Source organism: Acinonyx jubatus, chromosome B1 (genome assembly GCF_027475565.1).
Source record: "Acinonyx jubatus isolate Ajub_Pintada_27869175 chromosome B1, VMU_Ajub_asm_v1.0, whole genome shotgun sequence".
In the NCBI taxonomy this organism is placed as follows: Eukaryota; Metazoa; Chordata; class Mammalia; order Carnivora; family Felidae; genus Acinonyx; species Acinonyx jubatus.
In genome coordinates, this window is record NC_069382.1 from 103,721,894 (window position 1) to 103,742,087 (window position 20,194).

The window sequence follows — 20,194 nt, forward strand, 5'->3', positions numbered from 1 at the left end:
ATCACTAAATTCTACTCCTAAAACCAATAGTACACTATGTTAACTAACTTGAATTTAAATACAAGTTTGGAAGACAAGTAATGAAAGAAAAAGATTTTAAAAAGTGGTATTTCAGAAGCTTGTAATTTTATTAACATGGCTGTTTATATTGCTGGACAACCTCTGTGCAATTAACCATTTCAACAAACCATAAAACTTTTGAGATTAAAATAATGTTATAGTCTAGAATTGATGATAAATTTATGCTATCCAGCCTAGTATAACTACAACTGAATTGACAAGAACTTTATCTGCTTGCATTTTCATTAATTTACACCATATTTGAAAAACCAAGGGTAGAAGATGGATTTTAGCTTGGGTAATTAGAGCCAGTGAGAAAGTGGAAATTATTTCATGAGGTTCAGGAACTAATCACCTACTGAAAGTTCTAATTAAAATATAAGAAGTATTCATTATGCTATTATTGATGAGTAATGAATACATAAAAACCTTAAATAGGATCTATTTTAATATTATTTTTTAATTTTATTTATTTATTTTGAGAGAGAGAGCACAGAGAGAGAGGGAGAGGGAGAGACTCTCAAGCAGGCTCACACTGTCAGCACAGACCCTGGTGCAGGGCTCAATCTCACAAACTGTGCGATCATGACCTGAGCCGAAATCAAGAGTCAGATGCTTAACTGACTGAGCCACCCAGGTGTCTCTGATATTATTTTTCATTCTTATATTCAGGATAAACTTGGCAAAAGATAGAGACCATGTTTGGTGGAATTGCTATTCTAGTGTTTCATATAGAGGGGACAAACTGCAAGAGATACAACATTTTTTTTTCACTTCCATTATCTAAAATTATGATATTTTTTCTTAAAAATACATACAGCATACATACTGTACTTTTTATAAGCTAATTTTCTCTTTGTGCACTTCTCTTTGGAGGGAAAAATAAAGGAGTATGTGCTGCTTCACTAAAATTAAGAGACCAAAATATCATCCAATAGGAGTACTGAGCCTTAAAGCCTTATTATGCAGATTATTTGTTATCTAAGTACAAATCTGGATTTGGGGTCTTTTAAAATAATTTTTAATCTGGGATGCCTGTTTCTACGTCTTTATTGGAAATGTTTTGATCCATTCAGCTGTAGTAAATAAGGATCCCTGGGCTAAAACAAATAGGTTCTATACAGCCTCTTCAGAAATGAAACTATTCTAAGTGGTTCCCTGCTAACCTTCCTGCTACAGTTGGTAAGTCCAGTCTCTTTCTGTTCTTCCTATAATATCCAGACTCATTCTTTTAAAATAAAAACCTTTACCGTGTCATGTGCCTGTTTAAAACATCCTGTACTCCGCATCATGACCTCCAAAGCCTATGTTGTCTGCCTTCAGATTCCTTGATCACTTTCTGATTCCATTTTTATTGCATTTTAATTTCTCTCTTCCTCATCGTGATCCATCACACTGGCATTTTTTTTTCATTTCTTCAAAACAATAAACATATTCCTGCCTCTGGTGATGTAAACCTTGTTCCTCACTTTGCATGAAGCACTCACTTTGTCATTATCTCCAGAGCTCACTTGTCCATTTGCTGTAGGTCTCTGATGAGATGTCCTGTCTGAGATGCTTTGTTTAATAACTCTGTGTAATTGATGTATTAACTCCTTCAGTATTCAATTTCCTTACCCTGTTTTATTCTTTTACATCACTATAATTAATTTACATTTCTGTTTCCTTTTTTTCTCTCTCCATTAGAATGTAATTTGAATGTGTGAAGAAACTTTGCTCTTATGTTCATACTTGTATCCACTATACATGTTTGATACATGAGTGCTTTCTAAATATTTCTTGAATGAAGAAAATAATGATTGAATGAAAAAAATGAATAAAATGGTCAATGAATTATCTGTAGTTTATGCAAAAGGTACTGACATTGAAAATCAACCTAAGAAAATTCTTATGACTATTTTGATGAAATTAACCTTTGTATGCCAAAGTTAAGTTTTGTTTCATAAACATTGAGGCCAGATTCTTCTCCCTTTTTCCATTCAGTTGTTTTGTTTTATTTTGGTTTGGTTTGGTTTGTGGAGGTTATAGTGGAGCTTATCCTTTAGTTCTGAATTGCTTATAATAACTTGCATCTGTGAACTCTGTTTTGTCAACTCCTCTTCTCTATGTGGTTCTAGGTTAGAGTTGGCCAAAACAGAAGCATATACAAGGTTTAGATGGTAAAAGTGAAGAGGAAGCCATTGCTCCTAGATGATTATGATAGACAGGGTGACACAAATGCAGATATGCCAAAAAGGCTTGAGCTTCTAGCTTGTCTTCCTAATGACTGGCCCCACCATCCAATGGCAAGACAAGCCAACCATTTAATATTACCCTATGGTTTCCTCACAGGTAACAGCTTTCTCAGACCACACTATGAAATTCTTCATGGATACACTGGGCTACCAGATATCCATAGCTTTTGAGCTTTTCTGGTAAGCTGTTAAATGCCCACTCATACCATTACTTCCCTCATTTCTATGAGAAACACCTTGTTCCTTTAATACTATTAATGGCTTTTTTTAAAACTAAACTTTTATAAAACTTTTGTAACTGAATATCAGCCATCTGTCATTATACTTCTTTATATTGTTTGATCCTGGCTGCTATAGATAAATAAAACCTCATGAAAAACAAGTCATAATGTATATATATTTATATATGCATATGTGTGTATAGATAGCAGAACTTTTAAGAAACTGTTAATTAAGCCTAAAAATAATATGTTATAAAATCTCTTCCCCAATACTCACATTATTAGAAGAGGCTTCAACAATATTTTATGATTCTAAAGTGGGTACAAATTCTATTTTTGTGTTTATAAGTAAAGAGGCATAATCATTGAATCCAGTGAAACTTGTCATAGCACATTGTTCAAATTTTCTGAATTTCCAAGGTAAATAAAAATATCTTACTGAATTAGAAAACCTACCAGTGGTCCATTTAAAATATGTAATATAAGGTCCTGGGTGGCTCAGTCAGTTGGCATCCAGCTTCGGCTCCGGTCATGATCTCACAGTCCATGAGTTCGAGCCCCGCCTCGGGCTCTGTGCTGACAGCTCAGAGCCTGGAGCCTGCTTTGGATTCTTTGTCTCCCTCTCTCTGTCCCTCCCCTGCTCATGCTCTGTCTCTCTGTGTCTTAAAAATAAATAAAAACATTAAAAAAATAAAAATAGAATAAAATGAAATACAGAATATATTTGATCTTAAAACAATCCCATATTCGGGGCGCCTGGGTGGCTCAGTCAGTTAAGTGTCCGACTTCAGCTCAGGGCATGATCTCACGGTCCGTGAGTTCGAGCCCCGCGTCGTGCTCTGTGCTGTCAGCTCAGAGCCTGGAGCCTGTTTCAGATTCTGAGTTTGCCTCTCTCTCTGACCCTCCTCCATTCATGCTCTGTCTCTCTCTGTCTCAAAAATAAATAAACGTTAAAAAAATTTTTTTAACAATCCTGTATACTTCTAAAATCTGTTCTACCAGATCATTAAAGTATTTTCCAGATTTAGTTGAAAAAAAAGACAGAAAAAAATGAAATGTTTTTGTCTACCATAAAAAATATGCTATTAATATTTAGAGCAACATGTGGTGAATTTGGTCTTCTTTCTCTCTTTCTTTTTCTACTTGAGATTATGCTGAGTGTACTGAAATGCAATTTGTTTGGAAATGTGTGTAGCCACATCCTATAACTTTACCTTGTTTCTTCATTTCTTTCTCCTATTTTTTATTTTAGTCTTTGAGAGCGAATAATGGTCTACTTAGAGTGTTTTGTGGTGAATCTACCTAAAGGTATATTTATCTATACCTCCATGTGCACACATACACACTTATTTGTGAATATATATCCTATCACAAAGTTGTGTCAGCTTGTTTACATTTACTCATATATCTAAAAAGATTTCTTGAATGTTACTTTGGGGCATGCATTATAAATATATATGGGTAGATCAAAAAGAGATTCTCACTTCTCCACTAAATAATCTAGTATGGATAAACAACTAAACATAAGATTGAAGTGAAGTGTGACAAATGCAATTAAGAGAAAAATACAGTGATTGTGCAAAGTTAACATATTGATATGAGAGTACCTGAATGAATGTTATTTCAACTGCAATTTGACTGAAGGTTAGAAGGTACCTGGATTAAGTAGAGTGGGGAGGAGAAATGTTTCTATCATAAAGTCGGAGTGAAAATGCAGGGATACGAAAGCAGCTTAATATACCTGGAGCATGGATTAAGAGTGTGGGATGGCAGGCAACAAGGGAGATCAAAATCAAAGGAAAATTAACAAGATTTGGATGGAATTTTAGACTTTATCATGAGGGCAATGAGGATATATATAGAAAATGACATAAAATATTACATTTTATTTTCAAGAGGATCATCTGGTTGCTGGGTTTTAAATGGTTAGGGAGGAAGGGACAGCCTGGTGGCAGCGAACCCAGTTGGCAAGAGATAGATTCCTAAACTCTAGTAGTAAGGATAGAGACAATAGTTTGTATCTGAAAGGTATTTAAAAGGAGATTTGGTAGTTGATTGCTTGGGAGAAGTGCGTGAAGAGAGAAGTCAACTTTAACTCAGATGTCAAGATTGGGCAAGTGGTCAGAGAGAGGAGAATTCTATTCAGTGTGGGATACAGAAGGCAGAATTCTTTTTCGTGGCAATGGTGATGAAAGATGGTGTAGTCTGTAACTATTAAGTAGGATTTTATATGTCCATGGGTACCTAATTAGAAATGTCCCATAGGCAGTCGAGAAGATAGCAGGTGAGGAGTTGTCTGGAAGGAAACATGGTATTAATTAGGCTTTTAAAAATTTATAAGGTATAAAATGTGATTGTTTAATATACATGTACATTGTGAAAAATTGACACAATCAAGTTAATCACCACAGCCATCTTCTTACATAGTTACGTGTGTGTGTGTGTATGTGTGTATGGTGTAAAAACACAAGATCTTCCCTCTTAGCAGATTTCAGGATTTCATGTATACAATACAGTATTATTAACTATAGCCACCAACTTTAAGGTGTACAATATGTTGATTTGATTTATATATTGCAATATGATTACTTAGCATTAGTTAACACTTATGTCACATAATTATTGTTTCATTTTGTGGTGAGAACTGTAAAAATCTAGTCTCTTAGCAACTTTAAAGTATATAGTACAGTATTATTGACTATAATCACCATGATATGCATTATATCCCTCAAAATTATTCAACATAAAACTGGAAGTTTTTACCTTTTTGCCAACATCTCTCCATTTCATCATTCTCTAGTCCCTGGCAGTCATTGTTCTACTATCTGGTTCTATAAGCTCAATTTTTTTAGATTCCACATATAAGTGAGATTATATAATACTTGTCTTTCTCTGTCTGGTTTATTTCATTAGAATAATGTCCTCCAGGTTTGTCCATGCTGTCCTGAATGTCAGGATTTCCTTCTTTTTTTATGGTTGAATAACATTCTATTATGTGTATTATAAATGTGGGTTTTCCCCCCAAATTTTGTGATTCATTTCAATTTTATACTGTTTTTGTCAGAAAATGTGCATGAAATGATATCAACATTTTTATATTAATTGAGACTTCTTTTGTGGTCTAATATGTGATCTATCGTGGAGAATGTTCCACGTGCACTTGAAAAGAATGTGTATTCTGTTGTTTTTGGATGGAATGTTGTGTGTGTGTGTGTGTGTGTGTGTGTGTGCGCGCGTGTGTGTGTGTGTATGTTAAGTCTACCTGGTCTAATGTGTCATTTAAAGACACTGTTTCCTCATTGATTTTTTTGCCTGGATAATCTATACATTAATGTACGTGGGTTGTTAAAGTCCCCTACTATTATTGTATTACTATTTCTCCCTTTATGTCTGTTAATATATGATTTATGTATTCAGGTACTCCTATGTTGTGTGTATAGATATTTATAATTTTATATTCTTTTGTTGGATTCTCCTTTGTCATTATATAATTCTCTTCTTTTTCTCTTGTTACAGTTTTGATTTAAACTTTATTTTATCCAAGTATTGCTACCCTGACTTTTTCCACTTCTGTTAGCTGGAATATGTTTTTTTCCATCCTTTCATTTTTAGTCTGTATGTGTCTTTACGTCTGAAGTGAGTTTCTTCTAAGTAGTGTAGATAATAGGACTGGTTTTCAATCCATTCTGCAACCCTATGTCTTCTGTTTGGAGCACTTAGACCATGTACAATGAAATTAATTATTGATATGCCACAAAGTTCTTTGTCTCTTCTTGACAGCCCAGTGAGCATCTTTATGATTATTACTTTAAACTCTTTTTCAGGCCTATTGCTTGTCTCTGTTTCATTTAGTTCTTGTTCTGACGTTTGTCTTGTTCTTTTGTTGACAGCATATCCCTTGGTCTCTCCATTTTGCTTGAATTTCTGTGTTTGTTTCTATGAATTCAGTGGAATAGATATTTCTCCTAAACTTGAAGGAATTTTCTTGTGTATGGTCGTATGCTTCACAGATTGTGTGCCTGGTGACTTTGACAGGCTTGCTAGAGCTCTGTGTGAACATGGGCTAGGTTCCTGAGGCACTTCATGCTGGGGCTGCCTTGGTGGGATGGCTGGAGTGAAGGGGGCATGGAGCAGGGGAGTCCCAGTCTCTCTGTGCAGGTGGCACCCTGGAAATACAGCTAAAAGTGAAGTGGGTGCAATCCAGGATTGCACCAATCCAGGATTGGGGTATTCAGTGTAGGGAGTGTTCTGATGCGACAACTGGAGCTGTGGTTGTTGCAGGCTGGGATATCCTGGTGTGCTCCATGCTGGAGACATAATGGTGGGGTGGCTAGAACCGAGGCAGGATGCAGGCTGGAATGTTCCCAGGGTTCTCCACACAAAGGTATGTCTTGGAGAGCAGTTGAAGCCAAAGTAGGAACAAGCAAAGAAGTGCCAGATATGTGAGGGGTACCCTAATAAGCCATCTGGAGTTGAAGTGGTGTGAGCCTGAGGTGTTTGGTGATGCTTTGTGTCTGAATCACTTTGGCATGATGTCTGGAGCTATAGTGAGTATTGTCCAGGAGTGTCTCAGTGTGTGCAATACTGGTGCTGCCTTGTTGGGATGTCTGGGATTGGTATGGCTGGGCTTACTGAGTTGGTAGGCCAGCTAGGGCACACAGACTCTGTTCCCATCCATGCTCTCAAGGTTGGGGATTATAACCATGGCTGTCACCAGTCCCTTGGACCCAGAAAGAGTTCCAGCAGCTTCCTTGCTATCTGTCAGTGTGCTAGGGCTAATCACTTTATATTCTAGTTTCTCTTTTAAACCATGCCTTTGTTTTTTCTATACCCCAGGATGTGTGGGGCTGGTTTAGACTAGGGGCTCAGAGCTTGCTGAGGTAGCTGGCAAGCTATGGTACTAAGAACCCTTCTGTAGTCAGCACTTTCAAGATGGAGAGGAATGTAAATCATGGTATTTGCCAGATGCTTGGGAGCATGCTAGAGAAAGTTCAGCAGGTCCCTCTATACATGCTTGGAAGAGTTCTAGGGCAGAATCCTTTATATTCTAGTGTTTATTTTAAACTGTAGGTTTTTTTTTCTATACCCCAGAGTATCTGGGGCTGGTGTGAAGGAGGACCCTGGGGCTCAATGAGGCAGCAAGCCAGCTATTGTGTCCAGACCCTGTTCCCATCTGGGTGTGCTGTCAAGGTGAATTGTAAATGTAAACAATGCATACTTAAAGCTAAAGTGAGTCACTTGTAGGAAGATGATTGTCAGGTAATTAAAAAAAATCAATTTAGCTACTCTTGTGATTGTATAATTTAACCCATTTATATTTAAAGTTAATTATTGATATGTAAGAACTTACTATTGCCCATTTGTTGTTTTCTGGCTGTTTTATGGTTTCTTTGATCCTTGTTTTCTCTCTTGCTGTCTTTCTTTGTGATTTGTTAATGTTTTGTAGTGGTTTGGTTCTTTGATACTTTCTCTCTCCCTCCCTTCCTCTCTCTCTAATTCTTTCTTTCTCTTTTGTGTGTGTAGGTACTAGAGATTTCTTATTTCTGGCTTTGCACAAAACATCTTATGAGTGTATTTTAAGCTTATAACAACTTTACTTTATTCATGCAAATTCTATACTTTTACTCTCTTTCATATTTCATGCTTTTTGTAAAAAAAATTAAAAAAATTAACATTTATTTATTCTTGAGAGACAGAGCATGAGTGAGGGAGAAGCAGAGAGAGAGAGAGAGAGAGAGAGAGAGGGAGACACAGAATCTGAAGCACAGAGTCCGACGTGGGGCTTGAACCCATGAACAGCGAGATCATACCCGAGCTGAAGACAGATGCTTAACTGATTGAACCCCCAGGTACCCCTCACATTTTATGCTTTTGATGTTACACTTGCATCTTTTTATATTGTGTATCTATTAACAAATTATGGTAGCTATAATTATTTTTAATAGTTTTGTCTTTTAACTTTTAACATACAGTTACAAGTGAATCACACACACATACACACACATCTCAGTGGCCTTCTTTGGGGTTATTACGTTGAAATCCTTATCAGGCAATTCATAGATATCCATTTTTTGTGGGGTCAGCTACTAGAGTTTTAATATTACAGCATATTATGTTTTTTTTTCTTTTTTTAAGTAGGCTTCACATCAAGTGTTGAGCCAAATGTGGGCTTGAACTCATGACCCTGAGTTCAAGACCTGAGCAGAGATCAAGAGTCGGATGCTTAACTGACTGAGCCATCCAGGCACCCTGAATATTACAAAATATTCTTTTTAAATTTTTCTTACGTTTATTTATTGAGAGAGCGATACAAACAGAACATGAGCAGGGGAGGGGCAAGAGAGAGGGAGACACAGAATCCGAAGCAGGCTCCAGGATCTGAGCTGTCAGCACAGAGCCCAATGTGGGACTCAAACTTAAGAACTGTGAGATCATGACCTGCACAGAGCCCAATGTGGGACTTAAATTTAAGAACTGTGAGATCATGACCTCAGCTGAAGTTGGATGCTTAACCGACTGAGCCACCAAGGTGCCCCAGAATATTTTTAATTTGACCATATATGTACCTTTACAGTAGTTTTAAACTTTCATATTTCTAATTAGCATTCTTTTGCTTTAACTTGAAGAACCCCTTTAGTATTTCTTGTCAGGTAGGTCTAGTGGTAATAAACTTCCTCAGATTTTGTTTATCTGGGAAAGTTTTTCTGTGTCCTTCATTTCTGAAGGGCAGGTTTATTGGGTAAATTTTTTTGGTTGGCAATGTTTTTTTTTTCTTTTAGTACTTTGAATGTATTGTCCCATTCTGTCCTGGTCTGCAAGTTTGCTGCTAAGAGATTAGCTCACAGTCTTATAGAGGTGCCCTTGTATGTGATGAGTCACTTTTTCCTTGCTGTTTTTAAAATCCTCTATTTGTCTTTGACCTTTGGCAATTTGATTTAATATGGGGCAGGACTGCTCCCAGACTGCATATGAGAAGGGCTGATGCAGTGTCACAAAGTTCTTAGGTAGGGCTGAAATCGGAATGCCAGCCTCATGGACACAGATGGGTATGTCTCCTACCTGGTTACTGGGTGAACAGAACTGGTAGCCAAAAGGGAGGAGAGCCAGGTCATGGGCTGCTTCAGGTTCCATAGCCAGGCCTGAGGTTGGTAGGCCTGTTATCTGAGGCATGGGTAGATGTGACTCTTACTGGGTCCTTTGGTGGTAAGACCAAGGCCAAACAGGGCTGTAGCTGAATCCATAGGATCTAAGACTCTAGCTTTGTAGCTAGGACCACATTCAGTGAGTTTGCCACCTGGGTATGGACCTGCCTTCTTGTAAGAGATCTCCTGGTGTTAGGTTCCACAGCTTCCTACCTGAGTCCCTAAGCTCTCACAAAAGTACTTTTGTCCATGGCTGGCTGGCAAATAGTTGCTGCTGGGAGATTCGAGCAGGGAACCTCCTATTTTGCCATCTGGCTGAGGTCACTCTCCAGGCTTTAAAGTTTTAATTTAATTCTATTTTTATGTGACATATATTTGATCATGATTAAATGTAGATTGACAGAAATGAGTAAAGGAGAATTAAGACCTATTTAAAACTTGCCTCAAAGATTATTAAAGAGGTCTATATACTTATAATTGTGTCCAAAGTACATAAATTGAGTTAGAATCAGTTTACATTGATTTGGTTTATTCTTTTAAAAAGTCTAGAAAAATTGAATATTAAAAAAAGCAAAACTTCTAATTATCAAATGGCTAAATAGATTTAATTTCTTCTCTAAACAAGATTAAAACTGGTGGTGTTTTCTTCCAAATTTTGTGAATATCATGTACACACACACACACACACACACACACACACACACACACAGATATTTCTTCTCCAATAAATTCCTGTTTAGCATAAACAACTCATTAAGGATTACATTTCTTTGAAGATTGAAATATAATTTCTTCTGTTTGACTTGTTACATTCAAATTTTTTGGATACCCATTTTCAATGGCAGTGCCAAGAAATGTTAGTTACTGGATTATTTCCCAGATTCTAGTTTAATATGTACCTAACATCTTCCAATTTCAGCATAAAAATAAATTCTAAATCTTCCTGAGTCAGTCAGCAAAATACAGGTACTTTTGGTTATTGCCAATTCCATATCCATCACCAGAAGCTAGAAAACAGACAGGGATGATTTCATGGTGAGAGTATCATAGCTATGATCATGCAAATGATCTAAATGGGCAAATGGAAAATCAAGTGAAAAGCCAAAGTGATATTTTCCTGAGTGACTAAGCAATTTGGAGATTCCAGGCTAACATAAACTGAAGAAGGAAAAAGACGACTGGGTGGTGGTAGGGGGCTGGTGTCCTCTGATGTAAGGCAAACACTTTTGACAATAAAAAAAAATATTCATCACCCATAAATGCTATAGCTTTTATTATTTTCATAAAATGATTTATAAGATGCCACAAATTTTTAAAAAATGGATCATAACTACATTATGGAGAGAAGTTCTCCACTGTGTGTCTAAGAGGAATTTTAGTAGGGAAGGAGAGGGCAATAAAGTAAATACTTGACTTAAGTGTTTTGTTTACTTACCTTGAGGGGTTCTGTATTCCTTCAGTGAGAGGTTCAAATCCTAAACCTTGTTTATATGTCCATAAAATGACCTCAAATAGAAGAATAATTGATGCTAATGGTGTACCTTGTTTTATTTTTTGTTTTGTTTTTCTACTGGCATATGTAGAAACTGTTCAATTTGTCCTTTACTTACGTAAGAACAGAAGACATTTATAGCCTACTTCCTGGCAATCTTATCAAAGTGCTTTAAACTATGAAAGAAATGCTTATAAAATAGGAAATATAGGAAATATAGTGCTTTCTATGCATCTGCTTCTTTAGAACACATAAACCTTTATTATATGTGTGCATGCTGCACGTTTTGGAATATAACTATTAGTGTACTTTATGAAACTATATTTTTAATTTTTTTAGAGTTTATTTTTGAGAGAGCCAGAGACAGAATGTGAGCAGGGGAAGGGCAGAGAGAGGGAGACACAGAATCCAAAGCAGGCTCCAGGCTCTGAGATGTCAGCACAGAAACCCACATAGGGCCCGAACCCACAAAGCATGAGATCATGACCTGACCCAAAAGTCAGACTCTTAAACTTCCGAGCCACCCAGGTGCCCCTGAAACTACATTTTTATATATTAATATACTACAAAGTGCTGTGCAACATATATGAAATTACACAAATCTTTAGAGACTAAAAATAGAAATGGCAGGCACAAGCCTATTTCCTTTTGAGAATGAAAAGTGCTTAATGGATTTGTGAAGAGAGGGCTTTTACCAAACAGAAGACATGTACTGACAGAATTTGGGGAAATTATCCTTAACAGCTGATTTCCCTTTGTGTTTATGGAGTCATACATTTTTATGATAAAACACAAAGTAAATGAGTAGAAGATCTGTATTCAAATATATCATAACATTTTGCTAAGAATGGATAATTTTATTTCTTTAAAAATATGCAGGGAATTAGCTGATTATTAATTTTACCAATTTGCTTTTGAACAGTTTTGTAGGTTCTGTTAAAATTATACATATAGGTTTCTCGTGTTGACTTTGTTTAATCATGATACTGTTAATATAATACCAAAATATTTGGAAGAGTTACAGAGTTTTTGGTTATCTCAAAGAACATAGGAAATAGTGTTTTTACATTTACTCCCAAAGTAGCATCCAAATTAGAGAGGGAGACTCTATGATGATGTGGTTCAACGTGTGTCTATAATTTTTATAAGTTTCTTTCTGAATTTTTTCTCAACTGTAGGGCAAAGAGATAAAACTGCAATAGGAACTATACAAGATATTAATAAGCAAAAATAAGACTATTCAGCATTTTTTGCTGACAAGAAAAATGACACTAATGCCTTTCACATACCTTTCTCATCAATTCCTTTCTACCAAACACATCAGTTTACAGATGTCACTTTGGTGGCAATCATCATCGGTATTTCTTACAGCAGTTCTTTGGCTTCCCAGACTCTGAAGTAAGTCCACTTATTTATTTTCTTTCTTAAAAGACTATTTTTAGAGCAGTTTTAGATATATAACAAAACTGAGCAGAAGGCACACAGAGTTTCTTTATACCCTCATCATGCATAGCCACCACTATTTTCCACATCAGTCACCAGAATGACACTTTTTTTTTTTAACCAAGGACAAACCGACATTGATAAATTGTATTCAGTCAAACTCCATAGTTTACCTTAGAGTTTACTCTTGGTGTTATAAATTCCATAGGTTTGGACAAATGAATAGTGATATGTATCCTTCATTATGATATTACATGGAGTATTTTCACTAACCTAAACATTTTGTGCTCTGCATATTCATCTCCTCTGCCCTTGGTTACTGTGGGGTTACTGATCTTTTTGCTGTAACCACAGATTTGCTTTTTCAGAATGTCATATAGTTGGAAACATACTTATGTAGCTTCTTTAGATAATCATTTTTCACTTAGTAACATGTATTTAAAATTGTTCCATGTCTTTTCATGGGTTAACAGCTCATTTTATAAGCACTAAATAATATCCCAGTCATCATTGTCTAGATGTACCCTAGCTTATTCACCTACTGGAGAACACTTTGGTTGCTCCCAAGTACTGGCATTATGAATAAAACTGCTATAAACATTATTGTATAGGTTTTAATGTGGGCATAAGTTTTCAACTCCTTTGGGTAAATGCCAAGGAGGGTGATAGATGGATCTTGTTTAGTGTTGTCAGAGTTTTACATTTTGGGAGGGTTAGTTTAGTTTTTAGTTAGTTTGCTTAGTTTTATAAGAAACTGCCAAATTGTTTTCCAAAGAAGTGTATTATTTTGCATTCCCACCAGCAATTAATGAGTGTTCCTGTTGTTCCACATCCACTCTAGCACTTGGTGTTGCCAGTGTTCTAATTGTGTCCATTCTAGTAGATTTCTAGTGCTATCTCATTGTTTTAATTTGTACTTCCCTGATAAAATATGATGCAGATCACTTTGCATATGCTTATTTGTCTTCTGTGTATCTTCTTTGGTGAGATTTTGTTAAGGTTATGAGCCCATTTTAAACTAGGTTCTCATTGTTAAGAGTTCTTTGTAATACTTTGGATAACAGTCCTTTAACAAATTTGTCTTTTACAAATATTTTCTCCCCATCTGTGGCTTGTCATCTAATTCTCTTGATATTATCTTTCAGAGAGCAGAAGTTTTTAATTTTAATGAAGTCCAGGTTATCAGTTATTTCTTTCATGGGTTGCTTCTTCGTGTATCTAAAAAGTCATCATCATACCCATGATCATCTAGGTTTGTACTATGTTATCTTCTAGAAGTTTTATAGTTTTGCACTCTACATTTACAGGTATGATCCATTTAATTTTTTTGTAAATTTATTTATTTTGAGAGAGATAGAGCAAACATATGACCTGGCCAGAGGAGGGGGGACAGAGAGAGAGGAGAGAGAGAATTCCAAGCAGTCTCCATGCTGTCAGCATGAGCCTGATGCGGAGCCCAATCTCATGAACAACAAGATCATAACCTCAGCCAAGAATTGGATGCTTAACTGACTCAGGTGCCCCATGTATGATCCATTTTGTGTTAATTTTTGTAAAGGGTATGAGGTCTGTGTTTAGAGTATTTAATTTTATTATCATATTTAATTTTAATTTTATTTTGTTTTGTGTTTTATTTTATTCATTTTACTTTATTTATTTTATTTTGTATATTAGTGTCCAGTCATTACAGCACTATACGTTGAAGAGAATATCTTTTCTCTATTGGATTCCCTTTGCGCCTCTGACAAAGATCAGTTGACCATACTTATGTGGATCTGTTTCCGTGTTTTTAACTTTGTTCTTTTGATCCATTTGTCTATTCTTTTTTAAAATGTTTATTTACTGGAGCGCCTGGGTGGCTCAGTCGGTTGGGTGTCCGACTTCAGCTCAGGTCATGATCTCGCAGTTCCTGAGTCTGAGCCCTGCGTGGGGCTCTGTGCTGACAGCTCAGAGCCTGGAGCCTGTTTCAGATTCTGTGTCTCCCTCTCTCTCTGACCCTCCTCCATTCATGCTCTGTCTCTCTCTGTCTCAAAAATAAATAAACGTTAAAATTTTTTTTTTAAATGTTTATTTACTTATTTTGAGAGAGGGGGCACATGTGAATAGGGGAGGGGCAGAGAGAGAGGGAGAGAGAGAAAATCCCAAGGAGGCTCCACACTGTCAGTGTAGAGCCTAATGTGGAACTTGATCTCATGGTTCATGAGATCATGACCTGAGTTGAAACCAAGAGTCAGACTCTCAGTCAGCTGTGCCCCCTGTTTTTTTTTTTTATTTGCTTGTTTGTTTATTTAAAAGGAATTCACAAATATTTGTTATTTTCTTTTTTATTTTATTTATTTTTATTTCATTTATTTTTTATTTTTATTTTATTTTATTTTATTTTATTTAGTTTATTTTTAAATATAATTTATTGTCAAGTTAGCTAACATACAGTGTATATGGTGTGCTCTTGGCTTCGGGAGTAGATTCCCATGATTCTTCACTTACGTGTAACACCCAGTGCTCATCCCAACAAGAGTCCTCCTCCATGCCCATCACCCATTTTCCCCTCCCCGCCACATCAACCCTCAGTTTGTTCTCTGTATTTAAGAGTTTCCTATGGTTTGCCTCTCTCTCTGTTTGAAACTAGTTTATTCGCCTTCCCTTCCCCCATGGTCCTCTGTTAAGTTTCTCAAATTCCACATATGAGTGAAAATATATGATATCTGTCTTTCTCTGACTTATATCACTTAGCATAATACCCTCCAGTTCTGTCCACATTGTTGCAAATGGCAAGATTTCATTCTTTCTCATTGCCAAGTAGTATTCTTGGAAATACTACTTATTTTTATTTTAGAGACAGAGAGCATGCATGAGCTGGGGAGAGGGGTAAAGACAGAGATAGAGAGAATCTCAAGCAGGGTCAATGCTTAGCACTGGAGCCCAACACAGAGCTTGATCCCACAACACTGGGATCATGACCTGAGCTGAAATCAAGAGTGAGATGCTTAACCGATTGAGCCACTCAGGTGTCCCTCTTTTTAATACTTTATTTGATTCATTTTGATAATATTTTGTTAAGAATTTTTGCATTTATTGTCATGAGAGACATAAGGCTACAGTTTTCTTGATATTCTTTGATTTTGGTATTATGATAATCCTGGCCTCATAGAATGAATTCGGAAGTAATTTCTCTTTTTTCTATTCTCTGAAAGAGACTGTAGACATGGGGCATAATTTTTTTCCTTAAATATTTGGTATAATCCACTAGTCAAAGAATCTGTCCCTGGTACTTTCTGTTTGGAAGCTTATTATTGCTTAAATTTTTAAATAGGATTAGGCCTATTATGATATTCTATTGAGTTATGGCAGACTGCGTCTTTCAAGATATTGGTGTATTTCATCTACATTATCAAATTTTTCAGTGTAAAGTTGTGTGTTGTATAGCTTTATTTTCCTGTTAATATCAATGGGATCTGTACTAATATCCCCTCTCTCATTTCTGATATTAGTAATTTGTCTCCTCTCTTTTTCCTATTAAGCCTGGCTAGAAGTTTCTTGATTTTAATGATCTTTTCAAATGACTAAGTTTTAGTTCAATTGATTTTCTGTTTTCAATTTTATTTCTAATTCCTATTAGTTTTTTTCTACTATTTTGCTTTTAATTTGCTATTTTTTTCTAGTTTTCTACAGTGGAGACTTAGGTTATTAATTTTATATCTTTCTTCTTTATAATATATGCTCAAAACTATAGATTTCCCTCAACTTTTGATAAATTGTTTTTTTTTTCCATTTGTATTTAATTCAAAACATTTAAAATTTTCTTTTGAAATTTCTTCTTTGACCCATATGTTATTTTGAAGTATATTATTTGATCTTCACATATTTGGGTATTTTCCAGTTATTTTGCTGTTACCAATTTCTAATTTAATTCTATTATGGTTAATAGCAGACATTGTATAATTTGTGTTAAGTTTATTAAGGTGTGGTTTATGGCCTAGAATGTAGTCTATCACAGCAAATGTTCCATGTGAGTTTGGGAGAAATGTACATTCTACTATTGGATGAAGTAGTCCATAAATGTCAATTGTACCTATCTGACAGATAGTATCATTGAGTTTGATTATGTCATTATTGATTTTCTGTCTTCTGGATTATGTCCATTTCTTTTTTTAAATTTTTATTTAAACTTTAATTAGTTAACATACAGTGCAATAGTGGTTTCAGGAGTAGAATTTAGTGATTCATCACTTACATATAACACTCAGTGATCATCACAACAAGAGAACAAGTGTTCTATTTAATACCCATCACCTGTCCAGCCCATTACCCACTGACTCCCTCTATTAACCCCCAGTTCTCTATAGTTAAGAGTCTCTTGTGGTTTGTTTCCCTCTCTTCTCTCCCCCATTCCCATATGTTCATCTGTTTTGTTTCTTATGTGCCATATATGACTGAAATCATATGTTATTTGTCTTTCTCTTATTGACTTGTTTCACTTAGCATAATGCATTCTAGCTTGATCCATGTTGTTTCAAATGGCAAGACTTCATTCTTTCTCATGGCTGAGTAATATTCCTGTGTATATATATACCCCATCTTCTTTATCCATTCATCAGTTGATGGATATTTGGGCTTTTCCCACAGTTTGGCTATTGTTGATAATGCTGCTATAAACATCAGGTGCATGTACTCCTTCAATTCTGTATTTTTGTCCACTTTGGGTAAATACCTAATAGTGCAATTACTGGATCATAGGGTAGTTCCATTTTTAGTTTTTTAAGAAACTTACATACTATTTTCCAGAGTGACTACACCAGTTTGCATTCTCACTGACAGTGTAATAAGTTCCCCTTTCTCTGCATCCTCACCAACAACCTACTGTTTACTGTGTTGTTAGTTTTAGCCATTTATTGTTATTTTTTAAATTTATTCTTAAGAGAGAAAACATGAGCAGGGGAGGGGTAGAGAGAGGGAGACAGAGGATCTGAAGTGGGCTCAGTGGTGACAGCAGCTACACTGATTCAGGGCTTGAACTCAGAAATGGCAAGATCATGACCTGTGCCAAAGTTGGACGCTCAACCTACTGAGCCACCCGGGCACCTCTATTTTAGCCATTCTGACAGGTGTGAGGTGGTGTCGTATTGTTGTTTTGATTTGTATTTCCCTGATGGTGATTGATGTTGACACACATGATGTTTTCATGTGCCTGTTAGCCATCTGGATGTCTTTAGAAAAGTGTCTATTTATATCTTCTGCACATTTCTTAACTGGGTTGTTTTTTAAGTGTTGAGTTTGATAACTTTATAGATTTTATACTAACCCCTTATCAGATATGTCATTTGCAAATATCTTCTCCAATTCCATAGGTTGTCTTTCAGTTTTGTTGATTGTTTCCTTTGCTGCACAGAAGGTTTTTATCTTAATGAAGTCCCAATAGTTCATTTTTGTTTTGGTTTTCCTTGCCTCTGAAGACATACCTAGTAAGAAGTTGCTATGGCTGATGTAAAAGAGTCTTGATGCTTTAGGATTGTAATGGTTTCTTGTCCCACATTTAGGTCTTTCATCAATTTTGAATTTATTTTTGCTTATGGTGTAAGAATGTGGTCCAGTTTCATTCTTCTTCATGTTACTAGTCAGTTTTACCAACACCATTTGTTTAAAGGACTGTCTTTTTTTCCATTAGATATTCTTTCCTGCTTTGTCAAAACTGGTTGACAATGTAGTTGTGGGCCCATCTCTGGGTTTTCTATTCTGTTCCATTGGTGTAAGTGTCTGTAATTGCACCAGTACCATACTGTTTTGATGACTACAGTTTTGTAATACATTTTCAATCCCAGAATTGTGATTTTGTTTTTTGTTTTGCTTTGTTTTTTTTTTTTTTCTTTTCAGAATTGCTTTGGCTACTTGAGGTCTTTTATGGTTATATACAAATTTTAGTATTGTTTGTTCTAGTTCTGTGAAAAATGCTGATGATGTTTTGATAGGGATTGCATTAAATACATACATTGCTTTGGGTAATATGGATATTTTAACAATATTCTTCCAATCCATAAGCATGGAATGTTTTTCTATTTCTTTGTGTCATCATGAATTTCTTTTATAAGTATTCTAAAATTTTCAGAGAATAGATCTTTTACCTCTTTGGTTAGGTTTAGTCCTAGGCATCTTATGGTTTTTGGCACAACTGTAAATAAAATTCATTCCTTGATTTCTCTTTCTGCTGCTTCATTATTGGTGTACAGAAATGCAACGGATTTCTGTATGTTGATTTTGTATCCTGCAACTTTACTGAATTCATGTATCTTTAACAAAATAGAAAAGAATATCTGATGGAAACAAGACAGTCTCCTTAACAAATGGTGTTGGGGGGGTGCGCACGTGGGTGGCTCAGTCAGGTAAGTGCCTGACTTCAGCTCAGGTTATGATCTCATGGTTTGTGAGTTCGAGCCCCGTGTTCAGGCTCTATATAGATAGCTCAGAGCCTGGAGCCTGCTTTGAATTCTGTGACACCCTCTCTCTCTGCCCCTCCCCCACTTGTGCTTGCTCTCTCTCTCTCTCTCTCTCTCAAAAAGAAATAAGCATAAAAAAAAACAATTGGTGTTTGGGAAACTGGAAAAAAACATGCAGAAGAATGAAACAAGACCACTTTTCTTACACCAAAAATAAAATCAAAATGGATGAAAAATCTAAATGTGATACAGGAAACCATTTAAATCCTAGGGGATAATACAGGCAGCAACATCTTTGACATCAGCTATAGCAATTTCTTACTAGATTTGTCTCCAGAGGCAAGGGAAACAAAAGCAAAAATTAACTATCAGGAGTTCATCAAGATAAAAAGCTTCTATACATGAAAGGAAACCATCAACAGAACTAAAAGACAACTGACAGAATGGGAGAATATATTTGCAAATCAAATATCTGATAAGGAGTTAGTATCCAAAATTTATAAAGAACTTACAAACTCAACACCTAAAAAACCATAACCCGGTTAAGAAATGGGCAGAAGACATGAATAGACGCTTTTCCAAAAAAGACATTCAGATGGCCAACAGACATATGAAAAGATGCTCAACATCACTCATAATCAGAGAAATACAAATCAAAACCATGATGAAATATCACTTCATGTCTCTCAGAATGACTAAAATTCACAACACAGGAAACAGTAGATGTTGGTGAGGATGCAGAGAAAGGGGAACCCCCTTATAATGTTAGTGGGAATGAAAACTGGTGCAGCTACTCTGAAAAACAGTATGAAGGTTCCTCAAAAAGTTAAAAATAGAACTACCCTATGATCCATCAACTGCACTACTAAGTGTTTACCCAAAGGATACAAAAATACTGGTTTTTGAAGAGGCACAAGTATCCTGATGTTATGGCAGCATTATTAGCAATAGCCAAACTTTGAGGAGAGCCCAAATGTCCATCGACTGATGAATGGATAAAGAAGATGGTGTGTGTGTGTGTATGTGTGTATGTATATATATGTATATGTATGTGTATATGTATATATATGTGTGTGTATATATATACACATATATATATACACATATATATATGTATATATATATATATACACATATATATATGTATATATATATATATATACACACACAC